Source organism: Amblyomma maculatum, chromosome 8 (genome assembly GCF_055883805.1).
Source record: "Amblyomma maculatum isolate TAMU_Amacu chromosome 8, ASM5588380v1, whole genome shotgun sequence".
Taxonomy (NCBI): domain Eukaryota; kingdom Metazoa; phylum Arthropoda; class Arachnida; order Ixodida; family Ixodidae; genus Amblyomma; species Amblyomma maculatum.
This window is the reverse complement of record NC_139351.1, coordinates 25010006-25022791: the sequence shown is the minus strand read 5'-3', so window position 1 is coordinate 25022791 and position 12786 is coordinate 25010006. Positions and strand designations below refer to the sequence as shown.

The 12786-nt window shown below is 43.9% G+C and overlaps 1 pseudogene; it reads left to right on the top strand.

Moving 5' to 3' along the window:
• The first annotated feature begins 6765 nt into the window (after window positions 1-6765).
• LOC146180744 (uncharacterized) overlaps window positions 6766-12786 on the top strand; it is a 55540-nt pseudogene continuing 49519 nt past the window's right edge.

Here is a 12786-nt window from a genome sequence, read left to right as displayed (position 1 = left end):
AATTTCTACCTACGTACCTCCGACTCGAGGCGTGACCACGCAGGAACGACATCATGTGAAAATACGGCCAACGCCTGATGACCCTTCCGCCACGGAGGTAAGCCCATTTTTTTGCAGAGTTCCCCTGAAAAGAAGTTAACAGAAAAGTATGACAATTAAATCCGACATCCACGCTTTCAAGTAACGAGACAAAGTTACAGTCAACCGCAAATGGAACATATGAAATGGCACAAACTCATGCTAATGCTTTTGAAAGTCCTGTTTTGTTTGTTTAATTTCTCCACCGTGCCAACACAATGCCCGCGAAATTCAAAGACACATCAGTGAGCGCGCGATGTCATATCGCATGCAATATGTTGGTTTCTCAGAACTTTCGTGTTGACGCGTCTAGGACAGGCTATCCCTGTAAGCTGTGAAGCATGAGTGTTTCATGATGCTGTGCTCACAGCGAAGCGACAGCGAGGACGTACAGAGCGCTATAAATTCTGAGCTCATTGCGCACGTGTTGATGCCTAACTCACAAGAATGAGCGATTTCCTCCTAACTGGTGCAGATGTGAGCCACGTGCAGAAACAGACGGCATGCAATTGATATTACGCCAGTACAGGTGCAAATATATAAAGCACGCCGCACTTTTTAATTGTATACAAAAAGGACAGCTGCGTGGACTGACATATGCTGATTGGACACAGTTGTGAATGTTGTCGATTAAGCTCAGGACAGAAGAATGCCGTCAGAAATTGCACTTACCGTTAATGCCTAGTTCCTCTCCAATGGCTGCCCACACAAGGACCCTCCTCTACTTCTTTTTATAATCTGATGACGGTAAATCATACCTAACGGGGTTCAATTGAACTATTTCAATTAACTTCGGAATGGCCTCATCGGTCCATATCTGTAATATTTGAGAGCCAGTTCCCGAAGATGCCTGTGGGAGCTGCCATCTCAACACCACCAGCTAGGATACTCAATAAAGTCACTTGTGCGAAGTTCGAAGAAAGTGGAATCAATACAGAAGGATGGGTGCGAGCATCATCCTCTCCCTCGCGTACACCACGTGCTGCCTTTGTGTACGAGCGAAGCACTACACACGAGCCAAAGAAAAATATCTTCCGCGGATTGTTCGCAAAACTTTCATCTTTGCAGGGGGGCGCTGCAAGCGCCAGTGAAAAGCGCACTCTTCGGCGGCGTCCGGATAATTGACTGGGCAGGCCGGTTCGCCCTCCCATTGAACAGCTGCGCGAGTGGCTCTTGAAAGGGGTGAGTTCTGCGGGTGCTGCAGATCTGTTTGTGTAGTCGCGTGCTTTCTTCTTGATGCTTGAACGTTTGGGCATGCGCATTCTTCAGAAAATTAGGAAACTTTTTCAGCCCAAACGCCCAAAAAAAAAAAAAACTTTTGGATCCTGTACCCCCGGTGAGGCAAATTAACGAAAACGCCATTATGTTAACGGCGCTTTTAGTGCCGCAAGTAATTAAGTGGCAAAACAGTTTACAATGGGGAAAGTAAATCTATTTTTTACATAGTCATCTTCCCAATGCAAAATTTTATTCGTTAGCTCAGCGTGGTGCACGAAACTTCACTGATTTATTATTATTTGGATTTTGATACTTTTTGTGCTAATAATAAGGAAAATTACCTTTATTTTAACGCAAATTAAGAGTCCTAAAGGCGATATGCCAGGCTGAAGAGAAAGACGAGACCATCCACCGAATATGCCTACCAACTGCTCGCTTATGGTTAAAAGAAAAATGTCGGTTGCTTATTTATTTCATGCTATCACAGCGCACGCGTACCCTCAAGACAACCAATCTGCAGAGCCATCGATCATAAGCGAATGCTCACTGATGTGGATGACAAACATTTTGACTTTTATAAATTCTTCTTTCGAAACTGCATTCGGCCGCATGAACACTAGTCAGTAAATAACGATTATGGAGAAATGCTTAACTAAATGGTACGATTCCGTGCAAAAGTTTGGTAAGTAAATGTTTCTGCAATAAATAATGTCATACTTTTTCAACTGGATAGAAGTCTGGTCTAGTTGCAGGCCGTTCATGGCAAACAATCGTGGACACGTCTCCTCTTTCTCTGTACTCGTAAATTTTGCGACAAAGAAGTTTCATCGCGAACATCCTTTTTAGCATTCATGGCTATGCTCTCCAAAGCAGCAGTTTACAAGCAGTGGTAAATGCACTTGCAGGACTGGCATTCTGTGGCACTGCAAGCACGGTGCTGTTGTGTGCTTTTAATAAAAAGAACTAAGAGGGGTCATACCGCACCCCTGGACACAATAACTGTTTTTTCCCTCTCTGAACGCCATGGAATGCCCGCCAGACTCTCAGCGACGAGCAACATCTCTTTTGTGCACCTGCGAGTGAGAGGGCGCGTGCGTACAATAAGGGAGAGGGTGCCACCGGCGCGAGCAGCGCGCGTACCAGTCGGGACGTGGGTGGTTCAATGCGCTCTCCCGGCGACGTCCCCGACTAGTAGCTCAGAAATGACCGCCAGAGGAAGGAGGCGGCGCTGGTGTAGTGGGAACTAACTTCAGGTGCGTAGGTAAAACCTCTTTCAACGCGGCTCGGAAACCTGCTGAAGTCGCGAGAAATTCCTCTGTCCTTTGTTGCTGTCAGGGTAATGATTGCATGACTCCATAAAACCCTTCTCCAGCTGAGGAACGCTGATTCCGCCAGCGTTCCCGTACATCCTGCCTGCCCTTCCCGAACTCTACGAAGAGAACGGAGAAGGGGAAAAGCGCACCTGTTCATGGACAGCTTGCTTGCAGTCTGAAAAAATAACGCAGTTTCCGATTGGTACATTACATCTCGGGCTGTCAAAAGACAGCAGTCCGCAATGCACCTTTTTTCAGGTAGCGGTACTGCGCATACGCGGAACCTCTTCAGCCACCATTCTTGCCGGGATGGCATGCGAAAATTGGGAGAGGACTTCGCTACACCTGCTTTTCCAGGGAACGACGACCCTCGCTTCGTGGATGCGATGAACTGCTGCAGAATACTTGTGTGCAGTGCTAGCATCTTCTGGCCTTCAGGCATCTCCTAGCTTGCCTCAACAAAGAAGACACGGCCAGATTCTCCAGTTTCCGGTTGTCATTGTCATGGTTTAACAGGGAGTAAGGGGGAGGGGGGCGGCAGTGTGCCAAGGTATGTTCACAGATGACTCACCCGTCTCCAGGCAGGTTAGTAGAGACAACCTCGCACTCAACTGCTGTTTGGAAAATAAGGCCACCGCACTACTAGGAACGAATTTTTGCACAAATTGCGGTACTGGAAAAAGGCCCATTAAATGCCCACATATATGCATGAAGCATTTAAAACCCCAAAATGATTGAAGGCATTTAAGGACAATCGAGCAATTAAGTAATGCGAAATGGCAATACCAAGAACAAATAGGTGTCGAAGGAAGTTGTCAAGCGGATCAAGGACTGATATTATATATATATATATATATATATATATATATATATATATATATATATATATATATACATATATATATATATATATATATATATTAGTTGCATGCACGCTGTAGATCATGAGCATTCATACAGCATATTGCCGCGAACTGTTTAAATCTTTATTTGTTCCTATTCGACAGCCGCTGGTATGCGGCCTTATGATTGTTATTCTGGTACGCTTATCAATTCTGTATCCAGTGCTTATTCATGCTGGCTGTCGCGATATGACGTGTTATCCTTTTCTTTGTCGCGAACGATGCGCCGAGATCTGTCTCGAAGATTCCGATCATATGTTTCTACAATGTTCCAGGTTGGGCTAACAGCAGTTTGCGAAGTTATCTAGAAGCAGTTTGCGAAGTTATCTAGATTGTTCTGAGCAGCCTTTAAATTGATCGTTGACGAGCGTTGACACCGTCCCCTACAAACGAGGCGTGGCAGAAAAATAAATAGAAGGAATCATAAGGCACGCATAATTGAGCACTGGTGCCACCCCACAGCCCCCCTACAGAAACACTTCCTAAACTGGGGTCTACAATAACACCACTAATACCCCAGTTACACGGCCGTTTTAACCACGGTTACGCTTAACCGCGGTTACCGAACTTAACCACGGTTAACCGCCAATCGCGGTTCGCTGGTGTTACACAGCTCACCGCCGTTCTCGGTTATGGCGGCCACTGCCCATTACGGTGATCGGCGGAACGAAGCTGCACTCCGACGAGGCGTCAAAAGCGCGGTCAAGCACCGCACGATGGCGGCACCTCCTCGACCGCAGTAAACACCGCCGCGGCGGTGGCCCCTCCTGCCGCAAATCGTACGCGAACGCCACGGCGTACCGCTAGCGCCAATGTCAGAAATAAAGCGAGCTAAAATTTGTTGATGTCTGTAATACTGCGCACAATATCAAGAATGAATCACTCTTGATAATGGCTGACCAGCGGCAAATTGCTGTTAAGAACGATAACCACGACACAAGCAAGTTTCTGCTCAAACTATAGCTGCCGCCGGTGCATCGGGCTTTGCAATTAATGTTTCGCCAAAGATAATCATATCGTTCATTTACTATGGCAGAATAGGATTCACAAAAAGGTAGTTTTATGAGTACACCATTTACGAAAGCGTCAATCAGTTTCAAAGCGCCGACCGCCGCGGCTTCGAAGCGAAACAAATTAGGCCTAGCGACGACTAGGTGGTTACGCACGGCGCCGTCGTTCGCCGCGCTAGCGCGCTCCATCGCCGCGATAAAACTAAGCTCGGCCTGCTCGCAGCATCCAATGCTTCAATCGTTGCGAACTTGTGCACTTGCAAGATACAGCTAAGGCCGCGCATATACCTTTTTTTTATGTTCCGCTCAGCGACAAGCCCCGCAAACGGTTCTGCAGAGACAGGACGGAGCTTCAGTACGCAGTCGCTGCGCTGTCGGCCGTAACCGATGACTTCGGGTGGCACAGTAGGCAACGGACATTCTATACGCCGGTCTTTAAACGTGATATAGTAGGCAAAAGAGTACAATGTTGAAGCAGACCCGCTCGTACGCTTCGCGCAATCGGGCGCCTACAAGCAGCCTCCGTGCACAGACTCCGCCATAACCTCGGTTAACGACGCAAACCGAAGTCGCCAAGCTCGGTTTGCGATAACCGCGGTTAGGGGTGTAACCGTGGTTTGGTCCGCCGTGTAACATGGGCTAACCACGGTTAGCGTAACCGCGGTTAACCCTGCCCGTGTAACAAGGGTATAAGACGAATGTGCGGAGAGAACGACATGCTAGATGTGAGGGTCGTAACAGCGGCACTTTACCACGTTGTCAAGACGGACGTTTTATCTCGGAGTAAGATCAAGGCAGCTTGCGTCGATGCCGACGAAATCATTTCTGCCCTGCCTCAGTCAGTAACCGCGAGGAAGTCAAGGAATTGTGGTGGCGTCTCCTGTCATCCATTATCCACAGTCACATATATGCCGGTTTAGCTTACGTCACTGGATATATTGGTAAGTTAATCAGTGACTTCGGGTGTGACGCTTGCGCTATTCTTCTTGAAACTAGCGAAAGAAGCAGATGCATGTACACTCTTCTACGAGGGCAAGAATTCTAGTGGATTACATTGTCCGAAACCAGAGTTTATTGCCCTATTGGACAAGCTTTTTTTTTTTAAGAAAGCTCTCGTCCACCTACCCCACTTAAATGTTCTCGAAGTACTTCAAATCCTGATTCAACCAGCCCAATTGCGTATTCACCATTGCTCATTTGCCCGGAAGGATTTGACAACAACAAACTTGGGAAGACGTTTCTCAATCAAAAACATAAAGAAAATCTAAAAACAAGTTCGTTTTTTTGGTGAACATTATGATTTAAACCCAGTGTCCCCCCTTAAGTGGTGTCGCTAACACCGAATATACTGGCGATTGAATATTATGCTCCTTCCGCCCCCTCTCACATGAATGCACTCAAGCGTGTGAGCAAAAAATGAAGAGCAACCTGCGACGGTTCTCCTGCATCCCTCATTCCGCTCGCATCTCTTGGGAGCATATAATGAGGGGTGAGGCCTGCACACGTGGATGCGTCACCATATTCGGCTGCAAGTGCGCACCAAAAAGTTTTTAAAATTATTTGTCAATTATAGGCTACACGAAGCTTTTAAATTTCACTTGAATGCTCGCAAAGATGACCTGTATGAATTTGTTGAAATAAAATATTACTACAAGCACTGTTTCACGGGCCCCTTAAAATGTAGTTCGTACTGTGGTGATCCTTGCATGCTTTCCACTTTTACTACCTAATGCTTCTAACAACGATACGTATGGTGGAACGATAAAAGAACCATCTGCTAGAAACTAGTGAATGGTCATTATTTGTGGATTCAAATTAAATTCTGTCTATTATTTTGCACTTCTCTACTCACAGCATGTACACTGCATTATCCCATTTTGTTTTATCAAAAGAAAGCTTTATTCTGTACATAAATGTCTTGGCACCCCTGTAAAGAAAGTGTACAGTATATGATACCTTAAATTCGGAGATAATCGCATGGTGTCTGGTGTGCGAAAAGCTATGAGGCATATAGAGTTTGGGCCCTATGGCCATAATTTTCACTTGAGTGTGAGGTGCGGATGGAGTTCCAGCAATTAGCCCTGTCAGCCCCGTGTCACACAGCCATATGTAGTTTTTCTTGAAGTTGCAATTAATCAAGAGGCAAAATAAAATGCAGGAGGTTGCCAGCTATAATACTTAATGATTACAACAAAAAATATAATTGTGTTTACTCTGATTCTATGGCAAACTACGTTTTAGGGCATGGACATAGGTAGCTTCTGCAGCATTGTCTATTATCCTTTTAAGCTTTCCCACATCATACAACAGCCATCAGGTAGGTAATTTGTTGTCCTACTTTAATGAAGATCAGTTGTCCATCAATGATATTTGAGAGCAATCCAGTGTAATTAAGGAAGCTGTAAAAACACCTTGCAAACAGTAATCGAGGGGAAATTGCCCTTGAATATTCATTAAAGGAGTACAGATAGCAAATTTTAGTTGTAGGTTGTCTCTGCAATTACACTTAAGACACCATTAACCGCAGATTACTATGTGGTACATGCTTACATTTGCAAAGTAATTTGCCATTGAATTTCTTCTTTCATGCAATTCTGGGTTCTGTTTCAACAGCTGAATGAGTGCTACAACATCAAATTTAGTTTGTCATGTTAGGTGTGAAGGAACTGCTGTGAAATCACTGAATTATTCCTCGCTATTCCAGCTTTTCAGACAGCTGCCTGAAGTGTTGTGGTATATGAAAAAAGTAGAGCAGTGATTGTATAGCAAGATTTTTTATGCGTCACATGACCTATACTGAAGTTTGATATCCCTGCTGTCATTTGGCATGGACAAATGACACGACCCGAGGGAATAAATTAAGTTACATTATTCACATTCATAAGTCATATTCAAACACTGTATCATGATTCAGGAATAGTAATGGTTTGCCCATGATCAGAAACAAGAAAACAAGCAACAAAGCGTATCGGTGTCTGCACTTCTTTAACTAGGACTGCTGAAAGGCAAAGCAGAGGTTGCAATTAGAATCCTTGTAGCAACCTCGTGTATGCAGTACCTAATAACTTCGGTTGTATGAGCATTGTGAACAAATGACAGCATCGTACTAATTCATAAAGAAAGGCAGTCAGTGTACAGGAGTGAAAAAATAAACCCATCAGCTTGCTGTCTGCCGGTATGGGGCCTGCAGCCCTGTTCTGTAGCTAACATAAATGAGGAGTTAAAGAAACAAAAACATTACAAATAAAAAATTTTAATTATAAATAAAATCCACAATATTCGTAGAAAATATCTGACACTGGTATGAAATGGTAAGTTTGCATAATTTTGCACCTGCTGTGATGCAACTTTCCAAGAGTTTGGCACTCACAGTTCGCGTGGTTCAGTATCACAGAAAGAAACCCTCCGAATAGATGCTGAGCACTCCTTAAAGCTAAAGACAGTTTTCCGCCACTGCAATATTCTTTTCAAAAGACACCAATATCATGACGATTCCCATAGAACTGTCAAAATTCGTTCTTGCCTGATCTGGGCACCTTATAGCCTGATGCATCTAAAGTCTGAAGTGAAGCTCCACTCACATTCAGATCCACTGTACAGAATTCTTCCATGGCAACGAGTTGGTTTGTTAAATAAGAACCTTAATGGAAAAAGAATTAAATGCTCTAAAATTTTGTACCCTTTAGCTAGTTTAATCAAATCAAACATTAAAAAGCTGATTTTGTTTACTATAAGTTGCATAGATGAACTAACTTGCTCGAGTTGGTGAAGAAACTAATGTGAATATTGTTTTTTGATTATTATATTCTTGCTTTTGACATAATTCGGGTGATCAATTTAACCAATTTCTTTTTTGTGGCTGGTATAGATGTCTGCAACAAAGCTTAAAAAATGGCCCTGCTCACTGAGTATCACAGAAAATCTAAGTGTTGGAGCTGCGGCAATAAACAAGGCGCTGTAATACGCTTAAGCATTCATGTCCAGTGTTGCTGTTAGCCAGCAAGTCGGCAGGAAGATGAGATTGTTACTACAAATTAGAGTGAACATTTGGAAAGAGATGCAGAGTCTGTTAGGCACCGTTTCAACAAACTGACTAGTTTTCATATTTGGGTGAAAGGAAATCATCATTGAAATTTTGGCTAGTGGATGGACACTCCGTTCACATCTTTTGTTATGTGCTCATTGCTATGCCCTTTAGTAAAACTTATAAATTGGTAAACTTTGTAGTAACGAAGTGCACGAGCCTGTCACGCTGCTTTATTGCATAATACACTTACTTTTCTTGGGTGTTTTACTTTCATGTCCTTTTTTCGTTTCTCAGAATGCACAGAAGCCATCAAAAACATCCGGCTCCTGTATGAAGAGCTGCAGGCAGCTGGAACTGTAAGGTGTGGCGGAGGCGAAACACAGGTGCGTAATTGTTGCTGTGCATTTGTAAAGCAATGGGGAGGTTTGAAAAGTGTATAAAGATTTTGCTTTGACTGGAGCAGCTCCAGGAGCTTGTGGAATATAGCATTCATTCCACAAGCTTACTGCAGCAAGATTTTAACTCTTAATCAGCAGTTTGACCTGTGCACGGCGGTGTGTTATGAAATGTATGTGGCTTTTCAGAAGTGGTGCAAAGCAAGGAAGATGCAGTCGCTCCATCCATTTAGGTTTATATGGTAGCAATGTGCCCAAGAGCCTGAATGCACAGTATACGTGATGACATTTTCTGGCGGTGGAGTGTAAGATGCGCCGCCAAAATATGCCCCCAGTTATTACACACTGGAATATATACTCTTTTGCAGTTCTTAGTTTTCTCCTATATTATGGCATGTTGACGTTTGTTATTCGAGACATATTTTGAATATAACTGTCAACCCCAAATGCTAGAGAGTTGAGGAAGCTTCCTTGATTACAAGGAATTTGCTCGGCATATCTGGTTGCAAGAGCCTCCTATTGATTGTGCCAGCTACACCGGAGTGAGGCAGCTGTGAGGAGAACAGAATGCTTGGCAGAAGTGCAAGATGCCGGGCTAGTTGGTACTGCATAATGAAATAAAACAGCGCAACGAACGGGACGAAACACGAAGAAAGGGAGACAGCGCCTGTGTCCTTGTCTCCCTTGCTTCGTGTTTCGTCCCGTTCGTTGCGCTGTTTTATTTCAGAATGCTTGGCGGCCAGGTGCACTGTTGTGCAGCCAAACTGTTTGGCCAAATGACAGTTATGGAGTGGCAATACCAGCTGTCGCAGAGTATATTGCCGCCAGTGTCATTTTTACTTGACTCTGAAGCACTGTTTTTGCGAAGTTTATTGACTTACTCGTAAATGTTTGAATATGTTGCTGTGATTTACTTGGGTCGGGACCAGGACAAGTCGAGGAATAGGGTAGCCTAGGTGCTACATTGGGTTTAATGTTTCAAAGGTTATTAGGGTGGCAGTACAGTGCAGTTCACTTATAACGATATTAAAAAAAAACTGGTAAATCCGATCGCTAACCGATTATCATTATATCTGGACTGAAAAAAAAGCTCCCACACCCACGTATCTATCTTTCCGTGCATGTAGGCTTGCCTACTTACCAGCGATAAGTAAATCGGGTTGAATGACCCTAATCATCGTAAAGAGCACTGAACACTTAATACAACATACATAAATAGCCATAAAATAACTTAGGCATATTTAAAACAGTCGGAATTGACACTCACTTGAGCAGCAGCTGAAGCTTGACAATCGCTGGGAGCACTGCTTCCAGTAGCGCATGCGCTGGCAGCAGTAGTTGCTGCGTGCGTGAAACCGATAGCGACTGGATAAGTAGCAGGACATCCCCATCCTTGATGCCCGTTAAAATCTTAGAGTACGAATGCAAGTATTTTTTCAAGAGGCTTCCAACTTTGAAACCCTGTCAGCAATCGCAATAAATCTGCCGTTTCATGTTGTATCATGCCGTGAATGGGGTCGGCGTCATCTTCCACGGATGTACAATTGGTGATGGCGATATAGCCACACCCTCTGCGCTGCAACAGGCAGCGATTGCAATGATGATAGTGCTCATTTCCTAAAGACACGCAATGGCGCTCGCGGATTTTTCCGCGACAGTCCGATTTCGCCGCATATGTCGAGGTGTCACGTCATTCTCATTAGTAGTTCATTTTTTATTAAACATTCAGACAAATTTGCGTGGTAAACATCAACTGGGCGGCGATAAAGATGTCGTTGTATCCGATGTACTGCCGATGATCGTTATATCTGGTTTATTTTTACATTCGGCTAAAGGGAAAACTGATAAATCTCAAGAATTTGATCGTTATAAGCGATATAGCATTATAAGTGGACTGCACAGTATTACAAATCGCAAAGTGCAAAGGTTTCTTTCATTTTGCCTTTATCGAAATGCAGCCACCGTGGTTAAGATTACATCCTGTGGTAGCAGTGTGCCAAGTGCTTTAACCATTAGGCACCTGCCTGTTTTGGGCCTGATTGGCGGTAATGTTTACGCAGTCTTGTGCTGGGTGCAGAGACATGTGCTATGTGCGGTTAAAGTAAATTTACCGCAAAAATGGCTTCAAGGTGCTTTCTGTGAATTACAAATACCAATTTTAAGGGCGATAGCATTAGGTGTTTATTTGTAATCGAGGGATTTTCATTAGCATCCACCAAAGTGCAGCCATGCAGTCATTGAGGGATGCTCACAGCTTGCACAGAAACTGCATAGTTGCAAAAATATTTGTGTTGATGGTCTACCACTTTTGTGAAGAAGTTGCTTTGCCAAATGAGTTAACATATAGTAGAGCGAGACTAAATAATCGGCAACTCGATACTAGGACACACTCCCAACGTTTTATAGAACTTTAAAACTTTATAACCACTGCATGATGTCTCTCAATAAGCTGCCTCTGCCCATGAATGAATGGGCTTTGTGAAACCAGTAGCGTGAAACCTGCAGCTGCATCATGATCGTCCGTGAGAACATCACCTGCCACACTAGCACCGATTGCATCATTGGCTCAAGCCAAAGTAGCTGTGTCTGGTTGTATTTGCGGTGCAAAGTGGAAAGTTTAATTCTCATGTCGTTGAAGTCATGGTGCTATCGAAGCCTAATGAGAGATACGTGCAGGTTTTGCAATCTTATGTCTGCATTTCTGTGCTTTATGACAGTGAGAAAAGGCAAACATTTTGCATTTAGCGCAGTATGTGGATGTGCCAGCACGTCTCAAGGCAGCAAAGGTGATTGCAAATTGTATCTAGAGCTCAATTTTACTCATAAATGAGCAACACAACCCTCCATTAGCTGCTGCTATAATGAAGGGCCATCAATCTCGGAACATGTGTTGAGTGGAACTACTCTGACAGATGTTTTGAAACTAGCAGTCTGCTACTGGAACATGTGTGCAAAAGGACTCATTCGACACTGCCTGAAAGTTTAGGGGAACTTTCTTTCACCTCATGTTTGCAAGAATGAATTGCAATAATAAGGGTGCAAATAATCTTTATAATTCAATGATATATTTTTTACTTGTATCCTACTAGAGCTGCTTCTTCACACACATCTTCATTGCCTTGTCCTTTGACACTTTTGGTCATGCAGTCCATTGATTGGCTTTTTTCTTTTCTACTGTTTTCTCAGTATTGCCTGCTTGAACAATAATGCCGATCTAAGCTGTAGTTTGAAGTTGGATGTCTCAGTTTTTTCCGTGTATAAGGCCTATTTTACTCAAACGTCTGACTTTGGAATTATGTGAACCATTCTAGATATGTGTTGAAGGCCCCTTTAATGCTGCTGTCAGCAATAGTTTACCATTTTTAGCCTCTACCTCCACCCGCTCCATCCTTGCCATCTCAGCCTTCTCTTTCTCGGTCCGAGACCTTCAGGTCGTTTTCTACTCTTCCTACCGTTATTCCTCTTTCTATTGAAAATGCCCGAGAGGCTCTGAGCGAATTTGGAATTGTGAATGAAAGCATTGCATCTGCTCTTACCGCAGGACCTCTGTCCTATTCGGACCTCAGAGCCATCTATAAAGTATTTGGTGTAAAGGCGAAACCATCCAAGCAGAGAAATGAATCTCCTCCAAATTCTTCCGAAGCCACTAATAAAAGCAGCCGGCGTAGGGCCCGCTACAGGGAACATCAGCGGCTCTACTCATTAGGTCCAAAGGTCCTTGGGGGCCATTTGTTGCTTGAGGGGGCGGTTGGTGGTGGTGACATGGCGGAGCTCCATTCGCTTTATGACATCATATTCGGCACTCCTTCATTACCTATTCGCACTCCTTTTCCTTCCCAGAGA